The 22,315-nt window shown below is 39.7% G+C and overlaps 1 protein-coding gene across 5 annotated transcripts in view; it reads left to right on the top strand.

Moving 5' to 3' along the window:
• The window catches only part of TENM2 (teneurin transmembrane protein 2), a 1,449,326-nt gene that overhangs the window by 1,371,811 nt on the left and 55,200 nt on the right, over positions 1–22,315 (top strand). The gene's annotated exons all lie outside the window — the stretch shown is intronic.

Raw genomic sequence — 22,315 nt, 5'->3', positions numbered from 1 at the left:
AAGAAAGTTGTGGAATCCTCATCAATGGAGCTTTTGGCAACAATTTAGACAAACATGTCAGGAATAGCAGAGAGGTAATTCCTTCTGCCACGGGGCAGAAAGCTGTCTAGAAAATCATTGAACTGTAGGAGCTCTATTCCAGTCTGATTTTAAGTGAGCTTAACAGGAAGCATTCCTTCTAAGTACCTTATTTTATAATGGCCTATGTTAAGATTTGTACTGTCATCCCCTTCAAGAATCTAATGCCGCTCTTAGAAGTAGAATTGATCATTTATCCAACCAAGGAGACCAATTTGTGTGTTCTGTATTTGCAGAACAATGGGTCGTCAATGTATTTATTGAGCCACTCTGAAACATCCAAACAAAGAGCAAATATTACACCCAGTAGGTAAATACTTCAAATCCTCTCCCTTTGAAGTACGGAGACTCGCCCAACTGAACGCTAGGTGGATAGTATTCCACCTCTGTATTTACAAAAAAAAAAAGTGTTTACTAAATAGCCCCCGCCCCGGCCCAGTGTTTTGGGAAGACCATGCCCTTTCCAGCTTCTAAGCATGTCTTTATTTTTTGTAGACTGGAAGGAAATACCACATATAAAGGGTAAAGATTTAGATTTTTACCTTATCGTGAAGTCAATAATCGATAGAAACATTAATAATGCAGCATTGTGTTATCTTTGGATACAGCAGGATATTTTTGTCCCGTGATAACGCTCTTCATGTCAAAGATTTTTTTCTTCTACTACTGATTTTTCTTGTTGTAATTACAACAGTAATGATTCAAAGATGAGGCAATTTTCAGGAGAGATGGAAAGTGTGTGGGAGGAGACAGTGGAAAGCCATCGTATGTGACAAAGAGCAATTTAGAAGGAGCTGGATGTATTAGACTTCTCTGATGCACTTCTAGCTTAAAATTAATCTGTAACAGTTTATAACCTATCAAGGCATAAAAACCCCTCTAATGATGATGACAGAAATTTAGATTGCATGCTCTGTAGAGGGAGGAACGCATTTTTTCATTTTATTTGAAAAATGCATAGAATATTTGGGTCATGACCACTTTTCTTTACTGATGATACAGAAATATGTTGGTAATATATATGACGATGGGACCAGAAATGTTAGAGACGTTGGCTGTTTCTGTATCTGCAGATTGAGGTTCATCACCTGGATAATACAGTTGTCCTATTGTTTTTACATCTGGTGGCAGGTTTCTTGATAAGCGCATCTGTGATGCAGGCCTTCAGGTACGCGGTGTCAAGCTTTCATTTGGAGTGTGATAGGGTGGTGTCCCCCCCCGCGCCCGCCCTGCGCGTCTCTTCATCAAAACAGAAGCTACCTCATGAATTCATCTGAGACGTTCTCAATGATTTCTGTCATTCTCTGCACATAATTTACATTTTAATTTCCGCCGTGCGAGCATAGAGAGACTCATAAGGTAGAAGTTTTCCTTGTGAAGGGACGTTTTGGTCACATATGTTGTATTATATCATGCCACATTTTATAACCAAAACCAAGGAAATGCGCTAGTCAATTAGACCAGTGGCCATCTAGTCCAGCATCACTGTGCTTTAGCAAAGACGCGAGTTCCCTGTAAATAAGGAATTAGAAATTTCTTCCTGGAAAGGTGATACTTTTTATCTTTTCCAACTACATTTGCTATTGCGCTGCTTTGTGGTTTTGTAAATGTATCATCTTTTATTTCATGTCCAAAACTTCTGAAGAAAGTCTCTCATCTATATATTTTTGTTTCCGATTTGTACCTTGGTAAATTCCTATCCCGGTAACTAAAATCTGTTTTGATACTTTTGTGTATCAGGGATGAATAAACTTTCTAAACAATTTCTGTAGCACTAAGGAACCCAGAACTACCATATGCATCCTTTTACATTATCAGAGCTGAGCAAGATAGCGGATAATATATATATTTGGAAGGAAATATTCTATGTATAGATTTGTATACAGTGAGAGTGGTTTGACTTTCAGAGAGTTTAGAAACAGAATTCCTTTTCATTTGCAGCTGGGGATCTTTTTTGGCTAAAAGGCAAGCTTATTCATGAGGAAGAACTTTCCTGTTTGCATTCTTTGCTGAGGGCTTCCTGTAAATGATTGAAATATGTCACAGTGCAGTGTCAGAACACTCGAGTGGCTTTTTTCTTTCTCTATATATAGGATATTTGCAGAACATGACCTTACTTCTTCCCTTTCTAGCCCCAAAAATTTAATGAGTGTGTTTTCAGCAAAGCTTCCTGCATTTTGTCTGGTACTTCAAAGATGCACCCAGCAGAAACTGGTGAATAGTTTCCCAAACTGAAATCACATTTCTTTTTTTTCCTTTTGGAGGGGCTTCTACATGAGTTATATTGATTTTCTGGCCAATTCTTGAACTCTTAAAAGACCACAGAAAGAGGGGGAGGGCGATCAATCAGGCAGCTGATCTAACTTTTGAAAGGGCAAAACTGATTTTGCTGTTCATAGGAGTATTCACAGCGCCAGGCAATCTCCTCTTCTTCCCCAGATAATGTTTTCTGGGTTAGTTTGTAGCCTGTGGTGTCAAGCACAGCTTCAGAAAGTGAGTGAATTACATGGTGTTGCTGGATACAAAACAACAAAGATAAGGGAATGCTCGTGAGAAGTCAGCGACGTAGGATGTATAGGTAGAATCGTAGTACCACATCTTGAGAACTATATATGTAAATACATATATATAATATTTATACTTACTAAGAAACAAATACAAAAGAGAACAGTATCTGCCCATCCTTTTGAGGCCTCCTTGTTAAAGATCTCTTCCTTAATCGCTTGCATTCTTGCTTACACATTCTCAAAGTGTAATTCTTGTATCTTCAGTATCAGTTTCACATAGTCTTTCATGCTTGAAGATGCAAATGGAGGCAAATGCGTTTTGCCTGACTGCTGCAAACTCTGTGGAATAACAATTCAGACACGAGGCCTTACCTTTGCAGCTTCTTGACAATTTTGTCTCCGATTCCTACATAGTATCAAATTAACAGTAGGACGCATTCAAAGTTAGAAGCTTGTGTTCCTAAGATATTTGATGCTTTTGAAATTCTCTACTTAGTGTTTTCTTAGTTTAATGTTGTATTAAAATGTTAGTGTCAAAAAGAAAAAGGGAAAAAATGGTCCCCATAGCATCTCTGAAGTGTCAGTTCAGGATTTTGCTGTGTGATCTATTTAGGGCTTTGGGGAAAAAATGAAACTATTGAAAGTTTTCTCTTTAAACTGTCAGTTATCTCTTGTGCAGTAACTACTCACTGAGGATGAAATACACACTGATGTTGAATATTGATACGTCCTCCTTTCACTAAAAGCCCTTACAAATACAATTTTTTTAAAGATCTTAAGGATTGAATGTGGGGACTTGTTCAGGGTACCGGCTATGAGGTAACTTCAGCCATTCTTATTGAACAAAGTTTTTACAAAATTTATGTTATTCAGCTCTATTCTTTTGTTCTTTCTTTCCATTCCTATTCTGACCTGCTTATGAAATGCTTATTAGGATAACCTGATTTCTGGAGATTATTCCTGTAGGTAGCCTCAGTCTATTTCATTTTAAATGTGGTTTTTCTATACATATACGAAGAAGCAAAGTTTTCTGTCCAACAGAAATCATCATATAACATAGTATATCTTGTTTACCCAGAGAAATGACAAACATTGGTTACGTATCTGAAATGTAAGAACTAAATACAAACCTGAGCGTTCTCGAAGGTGTTGAGGTCTGAGGTTTTGGTCCATGTTCATCTCTGTATGTTGAAAGTGCAGATGGTTGGACTAATATTGGGGTCATTATTGCCTGATTTATAGTTGCCAAGAAAATTGTAACTAAGTGTTTAGATTTCTGCAATTTCCAGGACATACTTCTGTAGTGTTTTCAGTGATATGGTATTGATTGTCATATAGCTGTCCATCTCGTTCTGTCAGTTGTACTCGAAACACGTCCATGCTGGGAGAGAGAGAGACAAAGCAACACTGGTGTCCCATTAATCTAGCGGCAGTTCACAGTTATAGTACTAAAAGCCAAAGGAAAAGTGGGACATGAGAAATTAAGGTTACTGTATTTATCCTCATTCTCTCTTCATTCCATAACAGGTTAAGAGCAGAAAGGATTCATGGTCCAGCTGTCTCCTTGGAGATTTTCAAATCTGAGAGCTCACCCTTTAGCAGTGGGTGCTACACACTTGACTTAAACATTTCACTCTAAGTAAATACCTCTCTCAAACAGTTAAACAGTTTTCATGGAATAGTAGTAACTTTTGTTTTCACAAAGACTTCAGCGTGACGTGGATCATAACATTATCCCTAATGACAATTTAGGCAGAAGAGGTATGTTTGTCTGCTTGTCCATGTGATGCTTTTCTGGCTCGCGGTCTACTGAACTTAGAAGATACTTTTACTCCTGCCTTACTGTAATCTGCCGGTTCTACGGCCCATGACCAGCGTCTAACATCTGGGAATCGTTGCCTTTTCTTGTGCTGTCTCATTGGTTCTTGGGAGCCGTGCAGTGAGTCCCAGATGCTCAAGTGTAAAACACTTTCTGCATCCTCTCAAACACAGCTTACATGATGGCACTGAATTCCTATTCAGCTCATTTCTGTTTTCTCTGCGGTACAACGCCTTTTAAAAGGCTGTGGGTTTCCTCCATTCTGTAAATACGGAGACGTAATTTTCACGAACTGCCAGTCAATGTCAGGGTTTATTGCTTTTTCCTGATCCCATTGTATTTTTAGTTCCTGTTCACAGTTTATAACGGTCCAGCGCAGAGCAGGTTGATCAACTCGGCATCAATAGACAGGGGCCTGCTTTTAAAATGCTGTAAAATAAGATACCATACAGAATAGCTGCAAGGAAAGGTTTAAGTGTTTCTTCTTCAATGTTGTGGAGTGATTAGGGTAGACTGAACTACACGAGCTAGCAGGTAATCTTTCCTATAATTAAAAAGTATATACACTTCTAACATTTTAGTATATTTTTACAGAAACCCGTAGAAAGTAAAGATGAATCTCTTCTGTATTCATTCCAGTTAATCATAAAATTGCAGATGAGATTTTTCTTTTTTTAGGTAGATGTTGAAAGAGTAAAGTTATTCATGAGTGTGACAAATGAGTAAGATTCATAATGTATCCAGACCACATATGTTTTAATTTGCCTTCAAATAGTTTTTCAGAGCATTGAACAACTGAGCTAAAGAACCACAGTGCATCAAGATGCAGTCCCTGTTCTGAAGAGAAACAGTAATGATAGTAGCTTTGCTACCTAAGAAATAAATATAATGGTGTAATCATGATTACAAAACATTGTTTTTAATTAAAAACTAAATCAGTTGGTAGTGAAAAAATATTACTAGGTTGTGGTTTTAGGCTAGAAATGATAGTAATAAGACAATTACCCAAAAGAACAAAATAACAGGAAAAAAAAAAAAGATCAGTTTAGGAATAACGTTTACCTAGCACATGGTGATTTATTGATCTTAAAAGTAGTACTGCTTCAAATACTTGTATTTTCCAATTGTTAGGAATCAAAAGGCATTGCTGAGCTTCTTGTGGGATGCGTTGCTCAAGAGTAGCTCCGAAGCTGTTTTTGTAAATTCAGCATGCACAAACACAGGCCCCCGAACGTCCCAGGAGATGCTGATTCTCCTAAAACCAGAGACACATTAGTACAGATGAAAGAACTGACTTTTTGTTTTAGCCACTGGGAATACCCAGGAGTAGAATTCAGGTTCCTAATGTAGTATGCTGCCATCAACTTTTCAGCACATTTTGAATATAAACTGATCTGACTTCTTTGCTTTCCTTTTAATAAAGCAAGGCAAAATGTGTATATGCTGGGTTACAGATCACTTCTCTCTGAAATTAATCGAGGAATTAGCATTATAGCATACAGTTTCACAATGCAAGATAGTGTGCCCAGAATTAAGCAGTTATAGAAAAGGCAGTTGGGTGTCTCTCTCCCTCTTCCCTATTTTCTTGTATTTTTAAATTGCAGAGTCACTTGCATTTGAACAAGAGAAGTATTACTGAAAGAAGGAAGCCGTGGATCGTTATTTACTGCTGAAAAGTGAAAGCACGATATGAATTTGTTAAAATGTTAACAGATTCTGATTAATTCGACTCCTTACATTATTATTTTTTTTCAGAGTAATTTGATAACAGTACAGGAAAAATAATGGCAATGTGCCTTTTCTTGTTTCAAAAAAAAAAAAACCAAACTGAAAAGATGTTTTAGATTTAAGACAGAAAATCGCTGCATAGGAGTTTGTTAGGAATATGAAATGAAGGTTGACGTTGCTCACCATGCAGCATTGTTAATAGATAGTTGAATTTGGGGGGGAAAGCGTATAGTGACATAGATTTTTATATCCAATGCATCTTTTTGTTGGCTTCTTTGGAAACTAAGGCTAAAATTGCTTTTTGTTACTGCCTCCCTTGGATCGTTATTAATTGATTCTTTATCATGAAGCCGATCCATATATATCTTCATTGTGTCCTGTGAATGCTTGAAACTTTTTTTTTTTTCCAAAATAAGTCAGAAATATTGATTTAGAGTGGAGAAAGCCTTCAGTATTAAGAGAACAGGTTATTAGAGTCAAGGTCACATTGTTTGTGAGAGCTGAGAGGGCAACAGTCGCTTGAAGGAAATACTTGGTGAGTGTTGCAGTATAGAAAATGTAAAACTTGTGTACACAGGCCTGCACTCGTTGCTCCTGCGTTATCCCTCTACAGAGATGTTTACGAACCAGAAGCCTAAACAATGTATATACTGCGTTACTCTTGCACCAGGAGCTGGAAGGCTGAGGGGGACATGAATTAATCTATACTGATGCCCAGGCATTCGCTTGCGGTTGCAGCTTTCCTTAATTCAAATCCAGAGGGGCCTGCAGAGGTTATCAGTTTTAGGATTTTTTCATTGCAGTCTTTTGTTATATATTCTCTAACAGTTTTGATTGCTCATATGCTGAAGAAAAAGGAGAATCAAAATTGGTCTCTCACCCCCCCCCTTAATTTCAAAGAGAAGTTCATATCCTTTATCAAAAGACTTAATTACATATGAGATATCAGTCAAATACCAAATTTTGTGGATACACTGAAGTGTCTCCTGAAATTGTTAATATTTTCATACCACATGAAATTTTGTTAAAATTAAATGAAGGCAGTGCTTATTAAAACCCGGTGATTTCTCCATTCCGTTTAATCTTTCAATCTTCCATGCACAGAGAATGCGATAAGTAAAGTCTGTCGTCTTTCACCAGGATTTGTATTTCTAGTTACCATGAAATTCCTAAAATCCTTATTACCTAATTTGAAAGTGTTACTGCGTGGAATGTTTTAAGTATGAGATGCTTTGTAAAGGGAAATATCCATTCAGCAGAATTGAGGTAATTTAACATATTTGCCTTCCATTTAAAACTACATCTGTTTATTCGACCTTTATGGTTACAGTTTCCCCTGCTATACTAAGGATTTTTGTCAGCATTTCTGAGATAAAACACCGTATTTTTAAAAATTTCTAGCAAGGTGTATATAATCTGTCTGATTTTTTAAGGTGAATGTTTCTATTGATGTTAAATGGGAGCTTTCTTAAAAGTTATTTGCAGAATATGCCCCTAGATCTTAATTATTTATTTTCTGTATTTTATTGCTTGAGATAAAATCTGAGGAGAGATGTCATTCAAACGTGAACAAATGACAGTGAAGGGGAAAGGAAGATGCCTGTTCTTTTCAACGCTGCTGCTATTTTTTTTTTTGTCCTGTGGCTAAAAATTACAGGTTTATTAAAGATGTTTCACAGGGCTGCGGCTACTGATCCTTACCTGAAGTAGGTAGCTTTGTTCCAGCTTAGGAAATAATTAAAATTAGTACGTTGCTTCATTCAGAATGAGAAGCAGGTATGCATGCTGGAAAATGCAGGTAAATGTCTTCAGTTTACTGGTTTGCACTCTGAGGAGGACGGCGACGTCATGAAACTGCAGGATAGTTTTTCCAGTAAGTGATACCCAGTTAAGAAGGATTTTTGCAGACACTTCCTAACCGCTTACAGAAGTTATTACAGTAAATTGGATATGCACTATGCCTGATTAAATGTATTCCCGCGTACCTATTTACTCTGAAACCTAAAGCCATTCCAGAGTTCGCTTCCCTTGATTAAGAGCCGTGGAGATCTCGTAAACTCAATAGAGTCAAACTGCATCAGTCCTCAGGTGAGAGACCTCCAACTGACATTTTGGTGTTGCAAGGTGTTCTTTTGTTCGCCGGTCACGGAATAGAGAGTGGAGCATTATGGAAGTCCTCTGCAGGTTACGGTAGGGCAGCACTTCGCACTTTCTGCTCCGAACTGAGGAAATATTGCTGCACGGTGGGAAATATACTGCTTGGTTTCACAGCTTTGAACAAATTTTTACTGGCTAAGGGAAAGCCTAATTAATATGTGTTTTTAACGTTCCTTGGAATGTGGTAACAGTTCAACTGTGGATACGAGATGAAAAATTATACTATATCCAATTGAAATCATGGGAAACGGAGAGAGTACGGTAACCAAAGCTATAATTTTATTTGAACACTGAGGGTTAATAATGCTAATTAATGACCCGGATGGAAAACAGAAAAGTGACATTTCCTTGACTTCTATTTGATATGTTTAGAGATACTATCAGCTACGCATGCTGTATTTTCAGTCTCGCAAAGAGCAAATTGCACAAAACTGTAGCAAATTGTCCTGTAGATGTCCCGTGCACAGCTTTTCTTTGGTATTGTTGTTTTGGGGTGGGGCTCTTTTGTTATTGGAAAAGCACTGGCCTTCTGACTGGTCTTTGTTTTTAATAATGTTAAGCCTGCTTTTCTGGTTTTTTTTGTTTTTTTTTTTAACTGAAGCAAATATCACCACAACACATAGTTGTGCCCCTTGTCACCTGACATGAATCAGTGACTGTAGTGGATTAATCCAATGTATTGATCATACAATCGTATTGAAGCCAAGGTGGAGCCATCTCTAGATTTCTTGGCTGCGTCTCCAACTCGCTTAAATGTTGTGTTTCTCCTCCTGAGAGAAGCGCTCCTAGCAAGGAGTCCCGTTAAAACTAATAACATCCTGCCTGTCCCAGCGGGGCTTAAAACTCCGTCAAATATAGATGCAAGGCAGCCAAGTTAAAAGCCCTGGTTGGTTCTTCTGATGGCTTAGCTGAGACATGGAAAAGAAATATTCTGTCTATAAACAGAAAGGCTTAAGTATTTGTTCCAGAGGGTTACGGTCGTTTCTAGCGAGGCCAGGGGAGGAGCAGAGCTGTCCCTCGCCACGTAGTAAATATTTTTAATATAAAGCAAGCGGAGCTTAAGGAGTCTTTTCCCTTTCAAATTTCTTCCAAGTGCAGATTAAATACCCTTGGCTTTTTGGGGGGTGAAATTGTGAAGATGATCTCCCTAGTAGATCAAAATCAGTTTCCCACGTTTATTTAGTATTTAAATATCAAGGCAACTGGCTGCGTTTGCAGGATTATGAGGTTTTTCCCTTCACTACTCAGGCAGATAAAGAAGGAACAAAAGGAGAGCTATCCTACGCTTTGTGCGTGCAGGATTAAAAACAGTTTGTTTGTGAAAACAACGTTTTTATTTCTGTAGCTTTTATTACTTATTTGTGCAGTTGGTAGATATAAAAATTGGAAAATTGCATGATATTCCTGAGGGTTATGTGTACTGAAAAGGGTTGCAGAATGGATGCATAGCGCTTTAGAATTAAAGGCATGTTTATAAAATATATTTTATGTAGTGAAATATTCATCTTCTGTCCTGCATCCGCCAAACAACTCAGCGTACAGAAATACTCACAACACACAGAATGTATTGTTTATGTATTTTAATTTGTTTTACATATGTAGCCTATGTGGCAGAGTACTGCTCTTATATTGTAGGCATTATTTCATCCTTTTTATTTGTATGTATTTAAACTCCGTGAATTCTAGCTCTAACAAACATATGAGATATATTTATTTTAATATTCACATATCCATTAGTTTTCATCGCTACTTAATCATATTTTACTGCCATGAAGAGTTAGGATTCCTGCAAGCCAGAAGGGGTATGAGAAGCATTTAGTGTACGTTACTAAGGCTTTTTTTATTCCACGCTATCCCACAATACTTCTGAAAAAATTTATTTTTTTCTTCAGCGCTTTCTTCTGATTTTCCTTTGGGACAGCTGAAGGGTTTGGACTCCAATAAAAAGCAGCCTTTTACTGGAATCCATATAATTAATACTTTAAGAAGATCAGCTGCAAAATATAATACATCTGCCTAGAAAACACTTTTCATCCTGAAGGGGTTCCAAAGTTCTGTACCAAATTAAGGGATATTTGCTCTTAGAGCATACTAATCCGTTACGCAGTAATGGAGGAAAGTGCATGCTTATGTTAAGGCTCATATTTATTCTTCTGATAGAGACAACCCGCACACTTAGAGAGGATCGGCATTTGCATGGCTGAAAGTTAATTGCCAAATTATAAATTCTATGCAGACATCAATATCTGATGAGTAGCAAGGAATTATTTTGTAATAATGCCTGAGAAAACTGGGATTCCCTGCCCTGAGAATTGTGAATTATAAAGCTCTTAAACTGAAGGGTTCATAGATAATTCAGGTTGGAAGGGATGTCAGGAGGTCATCTAGTCCAACCTCCTCCTTGAAGACCTTAGTTATGAGGTCAGACGTGGGACTCGGGCCCGTAGTTTTAAGGCAGACTTACTCAAACCCTCGTGCTTGTACATTGGATGGGCTGTTGCTCACCACTCGGCGCCCAGGCTAAGCATCTTTGTAGCATATTGAGCAACATAAGTATAGAATATCTGCTTGTTCTCGCTGTCGTGCCCTATTTGTGTGTGCCTGTGTGTGCACACATCCCATTCCCGCACATCTGTGAATTCAAATAGGATTAGAAATACCAGTGTAAAGTCCTGTTAAGTAGTACTGGGGTAAGGGAAACAGTTCTGTTTGGTCACTGTAAATGCTGCTGAGCTTACTAGAGCATTTTGGTTGACTTAAACTCCTCTGCTTTGTAAAGCTATTTGTATATGAGAGGAGTTATGGTCAAAGAAATGCAGTTGGTATTTGGAGCAAAAGTGGATAATATGTGATTTATTTTTTTAAAATATATATGTAAGATCTTATTTATAGAGTGAAGGAATTCATTCCAGAGTCTTGAACTGGCTTCTTAAAATCTCCACCTCCTACGCGGATTAGATTAGCTTTTGTCAGTTTAGCAGAGCTCCTGGCCCCAGTTTCCATCCCTCTACCTTGGGCAGTCTCTTAAATATCCTGAGCCTCTCAGATAAGAAGTAAGGCCTTGCACTTGATTTTGCCTTTCTTTAGTAAGCCAGTGGGGAGAGAACTAAAATAATATTTGATGTGCCTGTTCTTGTTAAGAAGAAATGCTTCAGTATCCACCTAGCTGAATTTGGCTGATGCGGGTAGATGTTGGGTTGCGGAGCAGCGCACGGCGCCTCAGAAGGGCCGGCAGCAGGGCTCCTGCGTGCCCTGCCTGCAGGGTTTGGGAAGTGAAGGAACGTACTCTGAAGTTAATGACTGAACTGGGAACTGTCTCTTCCCCGGAAGTCAAAAACTGCATTAGGTCTGGAACGTTAGTTTAGCTTTAGTAGGACTTTATAAAAATGTTTGGAAATGGAAAATTTGATGATACTGGTGATGTTTTGCTCGAAGGCATACATCCAAGGGTTGCCTCTTTGTGGAATGGTCAGGCTCCTGCCAGTCTGATGAAAGGAAATGCCTATTTCTAAGTGATTCATTGCCTCGGCCAGGAGAAGCACTGGTCATCCAGGACCCTTTCAGGAGGGAGGAAGGGCTGTAAAACCAGCAGCAGCAGTTTATAATCCGAGGGGTTTCACCATGCTCGGTAGCCAGTTAACGCATAGAAACCAGAGAGAGCACATGCTTTCCTGAAGAACACCCAATATGCTAACTATTGCATGAAGGGCCCGGGTCCAGCAAACTGCCGTGAACCTTGAGGCTGTGCAGTAGCTGATTGAAATCCATGTAATTCCGTTGAATTTGGCTGAATTTTGCCAATGCAGACACGCTGGTGTCCTGGCCCTCTACTGATACAGCTGCGAAAGATCGAGAGTCAGTCTGGTCAGTGAAGAAGGATGTGATCCCAAGGAAGTCTAGCCACTTCAGATTTAACGGTTAATTTTACATTCTTGTCAGTTTTTCTCAGCCAGGTAAACTTTTCACTGTTTGCAGCATGCCTTGTGTCTGACAGGGCAGGTGCCAAGGCCTTGTGTGTCGTGTCAGCTCTCGTGTTCCGCACGGCATACCTGTTGGTGGTTTGCTTGTTCGCCCTGATTCTGTCTCTGTGTTGCTTCTGAAGAGACCGGAGATTGAAAGTTGGCCTTGTTACTGTTTTGTATTAGACCGTTGTTGTTTGCTTGTACGCTAGAAATAATTTTATTCTTACCAAATCTAATTTAGAGAAGTAAATTCAGAGGTAAATGTGTGAGCACAGGAGAGGACAATGCTTCACACTTAATTACAAGTATCCTGTTTGTAGAATAGTTTTAGGTCTACGTAAGTCCTAAGGAATTACTTTTATGTGGTTATATTTAATGTACTTATACATTTAGCTTGGCAGAAAATGTCTGATTTCACTTGGTTTGGCATTTACAGTCCCTGCCTCTGCACTGAAACTTTGTTGGAACAAATACTCTTGCTTAAAAGTATTTCCTGAGCAGTAAAGCTACTGACGGTGATTCTCCTTTAAAACGTAAAGTTGGGGAAATGCTGCGTGGCATTTGTGTCTTGAGAAAAGCAAGCCAGTGACAATGTAGTCTCCTCTGCTGACCCATCGGGGCATTCATAGAGAAAAAGTACATCTGCCTCACTGGAGGGTTTTCAATCGAGTGAGAGGTCTGGGAGGACTCTGCGCTACCAGACAAAGCCTTGCTAGCGACGAGCGATCCTGCCCTTTGCAGCCCTCATCTTGTGCTTTTTATATCAGCAGGGCCTTAGATTGTGAATATTTGAAATCGGGGCCTACCTTTGTGGCATCTTGATGTATACAGGGATTTTAGAAGTTCATCTCTGAGCAGGCGAAGGGTAGGGCTTGCCTCTAATATTATACAGGCTGCATTCCCGGCATCATTAAGTTGGGTTCCACTTTGGATAAGCATGGCACCACGCCATCTCCACCGGCAAGCTTCATCTGCCGGGGGCGCGGGATGGAGTAGCAGCATCCTCTGTTGTCTGGGCTCTGTATGAAAACTGCATAAAGGAACGTGAAACTAGAAGAATCTTTAAAACCACATCACTTCATGCTTTCCTCCAAAGTTAGAATAGAATACTACAGATACTTCACTAAGTTGGTGTGATTCTGGAAAAATGAGGTCATTTCTGTTGAATTTTATAAATTTCAGTTAGCCAAATGAAACTGAGCTGTTGAAATCTGATGTCTGGGATTTGACAGCATGATATCAAATATCCTTTTGCCAGATATAGACATCACTTAACATAAAAATTATGTTGTTTTTTTTCCTCTTCGTCTCTCCTTATGACACAGAGGGTAGAACAGGTAAGGAGTACGGAAACGTGACACATCTTTGTGCACCAGCGTGCATGAGATTCTTGAAGCTTTCTAGCAAATAAGTCTATCTAAAAGTATACCAATACTTTGGCAAAATGTTTATTCAAAAAAGTTCAAATGCGTATTTTTGAAAAGCTGTGGCTGCCACATATTTCAAATAATAAAAAAGCAAATTGCATTGTGTGCAAGGAGGTTGAGTAGCAATTACTGTGTGAATCCTAATTTTTATGAACGAATGACTGAAACTCCATGCCATAGCAGTGTGATTAATGTAGGGATTTTAGTTATCACATTTTAATTAGGTTATATATTCTTTTAAATATGAGGTCAGTGTTTTGCTTGTTACTCTTCAATTGACTGAATTTACACATCCTGTCCGATAGGTCACTTTATCATTACACTGACACTAAACTATTTATATAGACGTTATTTTAGAGATAAATCCAGCTTGAGAATGCTTCTTTCTCAGAAACGATATTACATATTACAAAGGATGATGCCAGTCCGTGTATCCCATATCAGAAACATTAATACAATAAAAGATTATGGTTGTGGTACTGGTTTTATGAACGCAATTTCACCCGGAATTATATTCTAAATGGATTTTGTTACAGTAAGATTAATTTGAAAGACACAGCTATCTTAAATACAAATTTTACTGCATCTCTAATGTATTTTTTTATAGGGTATATGAATATAAGTTGAATGCGAGTCTTGTTTGAAAAGAATACGCTGTGTAACTTGAACGTGCTGCTAGGGTCACATTTTAGCTCGTGCTCAGAATCTGAGCCAGTAATCTGCTTGGCCTAAAGAGGAGACGGTGTAGCTACTGCAGCTTTTGGGCTGTGTCTTTACTTACGTCCGTATGTTTTGTATAACTGCTTTGCTTACGCTGGTACGCGTCTGAACCCACCGTCACCTGATCCTTGATAAAGCCACTGTGGGCAGAGCTGGGTTCTGTGCAGGGTGTGATGTGGAGGTTCTGCGTTAAGGTTAGCAATGTCGGGGTGTGCAGGCAGCGTACCTGCTTACCACACTCATTCCATCCCTTAGCCCTGCCTGCGGTCTGCCGATGTCGGGGGGGCTGTGTGGGGACATCCCACGTTTGCAGGACTGAATCTGGCCTCCTGCCTACAGCAGAGCACTTGGTCTCTCGGCATTGCAGAACCTTCTCAGTCTCATGACTACAATTCCCATCAATGCACTCTCCCTTCCTTCTGAAACTCTTTTATATATGTATCTATATATAAATAGCGCGAATTCTTGGGCTCAGCTGAAGCGTTTTGTGTATACTGAACCTTCTGAGCAGACATGATTTTTTGGTAGTTGATCTGTTTGGTTTCAAGTCTCAGGACAGTGAGGCACAAACTGTCACCCTCTTTCCCCACCCAGCTGTGGGCAGCTCGAAGCGGGGGGTTCACACCAACAGCTGGAGACAGTTAGAGAACTCGTTGGTTGTGCACAAGACGGTGTCTCCCTCCAAGACAGTAATGGGAGCCCAGCAGCTTGAGGCGCTTAAAATGAAGTTGGATAAAACAGGACAATCCCTTGTTAACAAGGCATGGTGCTCTGAAACCCGTGGGGTTTTTTTTCAATCTCAAATTTTTGTGACCTATATTACAAAATGAGCTTTCCTCTGTCTTCTTTTTTTTTGTGTGTGTGTGTGTCTGTGTTTGTATCTTTTTTTTTTTTAATAGTTTTTTTTTTCTCTGGGAAGATGCAAGTGACTTTTCTTAATACTTCCTTTTAATACCAGCAGTTCCCCTTTGTGTGAGGTTTACTTCTCTTCTAAAGAGTCACACATGTTTTTCTCACGTTTTCCTATTTCGTTTGGAAAGCTGGATGTTCTGTGAGTTCCCACCTTTAAATGTGAAAGACGGAAATTGCATAGATACATAGGAAGTACGATTTAGAAGGAAATGCTGTTATGGCTTACATATCCCAGGCAATTTAAGGAACCTTACTTAACCTTCATAATTGTCTGCCTGCGCAAAAAGTATTAGAGTGGAGGAAATCAGGATTCTGGATTCTTGAAACTTACTTCTCATCTTTCCCATTTTTTTAGCCTGTTCAATAAATAAAAGTGTAGCTGGCCCAGTCTTTAGTTTTAACTCAGGCATGGATTCGTCTCCCTCAGCACATCTGCAAGTAGTTATTTATTCCATACGTTCCTTTGTTTGATATCCGGCTTAAAGAAATACTTAGGGTATCTAAAACATTTTAAACAATGTTTTCTCTCAAAAATAACAAGGAAAAAAGAAAGAAGGAGGGAAGCCAGGCAGAGCATCTTGGTGACAAATGCTTCAGTGCCACGGAGAAGCTCCTGCTCGGTGTGAGCGCTCTCTGGAACTGCAGGCAGCGCTGCCGTGGTGCTTGAGCAGTGAAATCAGGCTTTTTATTACGCTGAAAGGCTGGGTTAATTCTTAACAATTTGTCAATCTGTGTGACTGTCCTGCTTTGAAGACCTGAGCCGGTGCTTCCGGATGGCTCTGGCCTGTCCTGGAGCTCTCCAGACTCACTCAAAGGAGCCTCAGCTTTCCCTCAGCCAGTACTATATGGCATTGACGTACGTTCAGTTACATCGTTTGGGTTTATTTTGGTTGAAATACTATTTTGTAAAATGTAACTTCTGTGAGCCTACCGTAATACTTTGTGTCTTTTTTTATTTGTATGCCCTTTCTTTGGTTTTAACTAAGCCCTTCAGGCTTTGGAATTGAAGGATTAAAAAATAACAATAGCAAATAAAAAGTGTAATTTTATTTTCAATGTTGCTAGGTACCTTGTTCTATGTACCTCATTTATTGTTTGTTAGATAGCCGTAGGCATACCAGCAACTCACTGAAGGAATGAATAGAAAATATGAAAACAGTGATTATCCTCTAAAATCCAAATTAAAAGGCTATTGTCATTACTGCTTTTAAGTCATTTCTCTATATACTGTAGGTACCTTCATATCCCAGACTACTTTTATTTGCTACAGTTCTGTAGTTAACGGCTGTAATGAGAAGAGAAGGATTTAAACGTGATTTAAACGTAATTTGAATGTTCCTCTTGAAACTCGCGTGTATCCTGTGAGCGAGAAAACACGGTGCTGTACAACATACTCTTTACTGCAGGGCATCTTCACCCATAGGACCACCTGGTCCAGCGTAAATTCAAGGTTATGAAAAGGCTCCGCTCTCTGCCAGCGCGCTTTGGATCAGGATGTGTGAAATGGGGTTAGGCAGAAAGATGAACAGGAGCTATGACATTGCAGACCATAGCTGCTCTACGTGTGCACCAAAGCGGGAGAGGTGCGGGGAGCCCGCTCCGCCTGCTTGGAGATACCGTTTGGACGAGTTTGGGGCATAGATGGCTGATAGACAGCTTTGGGTCAGAAAGACACAGAAGATGTAACCTCTTTATTTACATCGATTTTTCAACGTGCAAACCGAGTAGAGGCTGTAACCATTGTCCGCTTCTCTAAGTGGTTACGAGATATCCCCTGGAGAGACGTTCCTTTTTTTTCCTCCATCTTTCCTATTCCCCTTTTTCCTTTAATTATACTAAGAGGCTTATACTCAAAGTCTGAAAACTTTAAAAAGAGCATGATTTCTCTAACTTCTCTTTCCCTGGCTCTCCTTTCCCTTCCTTCTTCTCCAGAATGATTTGCCCCACCGTGAGCGGGAATTCTGATGATTATTAAGGTTTAGACTGAAACCACAAATTAATTGGGCAGTGTGTGTTTATGTTTTGATTTACTTAAAATGTTTGTTTTGGAGATTTAAAGTAGTTCATGCGAAGGAAAATCTATATATGCCTGGGTAGCTGGGTACACGTGTATTTGTATACCTAGAGTTTGTTAGTATCAGTGGAATGAAAAGGAATTTGGTCAGAATTTACCCCAGATGGGATTACAATTTTTGATGTACTGCCTAGATACTGGAAATTAATTTGCTGAGTTCAAAAATGAATTAATCACCTTACAATTTAATCTCAGAATAATTTCACTGTAGATAAAACCTATGAGTATTCCTTCGTAAATATATCCGGTGCTATCACTTTCTTAGAAACAAGCACTGTCCATATTGATTTCGTTTACTATTCATAATGATTCTGCAGACTTTCTTGTTAAATTCAGCTTTTCATAAATATCTCGTAAGTTTAGAAAATATGAAACTATAGAAATAGATAAAGTTTACATAGGTCTGGAGGGAGCAGTAGACTTAATTTTGCTCACAATGACCTTGGTAACAGCAATGTTTCTTGTTTTCTAGACTCTCTATTTGTTTTTCTGTTGTTATTATGAAACGCACTTTAATTTGTATTGTTACAGCATCTTCTAGGCCCCATCGTGGACTGTGGCAATGTGGAGCTCTACAAACAAATAACAAAATCTCGTACTTTAAGCTCATTTTGTCTTTTGGATTATAAGGACTTTCAAGCAGGAGCTTTCTTTTCCTATTGTGTCTGACCAAAGGTCTTGAACATTTTGATCCTTTTTTCATGAATATTAGTAATGTAAAATAAGATGAATGTAACAATTGCATATATATGGTAGTAGTTGACTAAATACTCCTTTTCATATTGACGTGTTCTCATATCTCATAGTGTTTTTTTAAATAGTGTCCTGTTCTTCTGATACTACATTATTTACTTAGCATCCATGGTAGATCCTCTTCCTCTTAGTGTTAGGCACAGTCAAGAGAAAGAAATCTAATTCATTCCTAGAAGAAGGAACTCAACTATTTTATGGCAAAGATACCCTCTCATGTTGTTACTGAGCATTCTTTTGTACTGTGTGTCACCTTTCGTTGCAATGTGCTGTGATCATTGCGCATTGGAAGGAACACGCTGAGGAAACGTAAGTGAAGGGCTTTCAAGCACTGAAGGCCAGTGCAGGTGTACAGGGGGCAAGTGTCCCCGTGCACTGAAACAGATCAATATGCCAGATCTCTGCTTACTGAATTGTAGAGTTTCAGAGTCGTCTTCAGGTCCTTGTGATCTACAAATCAGGGCGCTCATGCTACTTACTGCTGTAAATGTGGTAGGATATTAACTTGCCAAGAAATGGGCTTTTTTAAACTATGAGCAAGGTCAGAACGTAACAGCCTGTTTGAACAAAGAGAAGCACGAAACACTGTGAAATCCATTAATGAATTTGTTCTGTTGCTCCAATTTAGTTGGGGAGCTGAAAAAAAGACTAAGAGAGGAAATAAATTCAGGCATTAAACACTAGCCCTGGTGTTGCAGAACTGCACGCGTATAGAGATTGTTCTGTTCGGTGAGAATGCTAAGAAGTGTTTGGGGATCTCACATGTACAAAACGCCACTTTACGTCATTCTCTGTTAGATCCAGAGATATAGTGCCTTTCTTTTCTCCTTTCCCTTTACTGCTACTTTCCAGCATTTACTTTACATGAAGCTGGGCATTTTGTCTGTCCGTGGTATGGAGAGGAATGAGTTTTAGTACTCTGATTTTGAAACCTTCTCTTGCTCTGATGGTCCCACACAATGCTAGTGACAGTTTCCTGATGCTGTATCGTAAGAAGTACTGAAATCTTTCTTGCTGTTTCAGTTGTAAATGCGTATGTACCTGCCTTAAAGCTCCCAGTAAGCAGTCCCAGAGACAAGTTGGAGACGGAAAGAGAAGGGAGGCTGCATTAGTGTTTCACCTCTCGCAGCAGCAGCCTGTGCAGAGACATTGCTAGAAGTGTGAGACGCTTGAACTGCTGTTGCCCATACTCTGCCTGTTCTGTGAATAAATAGGTTGTCAATCTAGCACTTTAAACAAGCACTTTCTTCTTTTTTAACCCAGCTTTTTGACATTTTCCATTAAGCATACTGTAATGGAAAAGATGAGTAGAATTTCTCTACGCACCAGGAATAGCAACCTGTCTGCTTAGCACGAAGGGCCCTTTGCTGTGCTGTGGGCTGAGAGCTTCATACCATGGCGGATTACTTCTTAAGGTTAGATGTTGCTAGCCCTTCCCTCTGTGACTACCTTACTCTCTCTTTGACTACCTTACTCTGGGAGTGAATTCGTAAGACAGCCAGGAGGTAACACGCTGCTCGGTGAGAGCCGGGACTGCAGGATGAAAGCAAGCTTTAACAAAGCACTTAGTGTTAGGATATGCTCCGTACAGTGTGCGTTTCCAGCAAAGAGCACGTGGCCGGCTGTGAGCACAGGGCATTTGCTGAGGCTCCAAGGGCTCCTCAGTCAGGCACTTTGTGACCTTGTCCAATGTCAAAACCCATCGAAGTGCGTTGAAGCCCCTTAGCCATGTGCAGATGCTTTGTGTTCAGAGGATCTTCGTCTGTACTAATCACTGCACACGTGCACATGGAGGAAGATTTAAACAGAGAGATTCAGTGCGCTGCCTAAATATCAACTTTTTTGTAAGAAAACTTGTTATTAATAGGTCGTAATGGAGCTCTGATGTCTAGTTGGTCAACAAGCTGTTAGAACAAATTTTGGTCTAACAGACTATAATACTATGTAAATATTTCCTTGAGGAAAGACAGGCATAAACAGAAATGTACATATGCACATGCACAGGTACAGAAACACATGTAACCATGCAAAATATCTAAATAGTTGTCCATACTTAAAGCTGTTTTGAAAGTTAATACATCATTAATTTAATAGGCCTTTTAAGGAAGACGTTATTGTCAAAGTACTTGGATCTTACTGTCATCTACTGCTGGTTTTTTCCCTTCCCTCTGATATTTATGTTATTGAAACATGAAGTCTGTCTCTGGAAGGCCGCAGTTAAATAAACTCTGTGGAGGTAGCATAGAGTTTCCTAGCAACATCATGTCTATACCAGTGATGCTTGCCTCTCTCCTTAAGCTAAAAGCAAAGTCATGTCCATTAATCCCCAGCTGCACGTAAAACTTTTCAGAGATTTTGCTAGCTCCCTACTGTTCATGTTTTCATCGTGCTCATATGCTGCAAAGCAAACTGCTTCGGTGATTTAATTCTCTTCAGTGCCTCAGTATAAAGCCAACTGTGTGTGTATATTCACAATCGCTATTTGTTTTTCATTTAAAACAAATAATTTGTCATACAGAACGATGCTTCCCCTCAAGCATTATTATTCAAACAACCTGACAAATGAAAGAGATAAAATAAATGCCTTGAAAATATATTACCTGTGCTGCAAAGTAAGTGCAATTCTTTATAGCTAAGATATGTAATGCAAAAATAACCTTATATTTACATGAAAGGGGCACCGTATTTTTTTACGAACAGCATTGAAATAAAACTGTGAGGGCTTGTTCCTATCTGCTGATAGCTTTCTCTGTAAAACAAACTGAACGGTCTTGGCCCTGTTGACAGAGGTTGGGTGTCTTACTCCACTGTGCCAGTGCTAGTAGTGATGAAGGTGCAGGCACCTTGGTAGGACAATGCACAGAAACTTTGATTGCTGTTGTCTATAAAGAACCTTTTCTGTGGGACAGCTGAGGTCCCAAAGGTCTCAGTGTAGCACCTTCCACAGGACCAGCGTTCTTTCTTTTTTAAAAAAAAATAGGTAAGGAAACTATCAGAATTACCTTGAAAATTAATGTGTCTGTGGACTACTTAGTCCTATTAGAATTTAATTAATCACTATGAATGTATCAGGTAACAACCCAACGAGGAAGAGTAAATGTGAATGCTTGCATATTGCGATACCGGTTGTGTGAGTGCCCTGGGTACAAGGCAGCTCGCTATTCCGCACGGAAAGCTCCTGCAGCAGTGTGAAAACCAGTGTGGGGTCAGAGGAACTTCTCTCTAACATCACCTGGCTACAGCGAAGGCGGCTGGGCCGAGTTAGGAGGAGACACAAACTCAGAGCTGTGGCTTTCTGACCGGGTTTATAGAAACACACAAGCAGTCTAAATTAGGGATTTCTGGAAGGCTATTCAACCTTTCAGCACTTAAATGAAAGCTGTGCTAGTTTGACAGTTGCTCCATTCCCGGTCACCTGCAGAGGCCAAGGGGCACAAAGGCGACTTACTGTCATCTTGGTCTTTCTCCAGCGCTGCACATGTGAAGTGGTGCTGCTCAGACAAAGCAAACATATTTATTTGCTTTCAGGATATTTCCCACTGCTGACTTCCTCACTTACAGCTGGTGAAGAGAGTATCCACACTCCAGTAGGGTGCCCATTAGTTCCTTGGTGCTCTTAAAATGCCTGGGGGAGCGAGTGGAGTATTTAATTAATAGTCACAGCTTGGGGTCACGGTGGCTGATGCAAAGGACTAACCCAGCAAGTCGATGAGACCTCAAAGGGCTGCAGCGGATCCCTGCAGATTTTAATGCCGACAGTGACCCATCGCTGCCAGTGGAGGGGAAAATGAGAGGGAGTGAAGCTTTGTGAGCTGTTTGGAGGTTAAATTTTCTGCCCAAGATCAACAGCAATGAAATTAATTATTCCATGTTCTCTGGTGACTGTAGAGATGGCAGGATTAGGCTGTATTTCCAACCCAAAGGAGAGAGCTTGTGAATGGTTGGGATGCAACACCTACTGTCAGCGTGGCAACACAGCCTTCTCCTCCTGCTCAGACTGATGGAAAGGTGCTGACAGAGGTCTGCTGCAGGACTCTCCAGTCTTCTTTCGCCTCCGCAGACAAATAGGCACGCTTGCGTGGATTGGATGTTGATGGATTGCATTGTATATGCTAAGGCTCCAAGCACCTTACAGGGTGGAATTTGTTTTTCTTACCTTTTTTCATAATGAATATCCAGTA

Source organism: Larus michahellis, chromosome 11 (genome assembly GCF_964199755.1).
Source record: "Larus michahellis chromosome 11, bLarMic1.1, whole genome shotgun sequence".
In the NCBI taxonomy this organism is placed as follows: Eukaryota; Metazoa; Chordata; class Aves; order Charadriiformes; family Laridae; genus Larus; species Larus michahellis.
The sequence above is the reverse complement of the archived record's forward strand: the minus strand, read 5'-3'. Positions and strand labels throughout refer to the sequence as shown.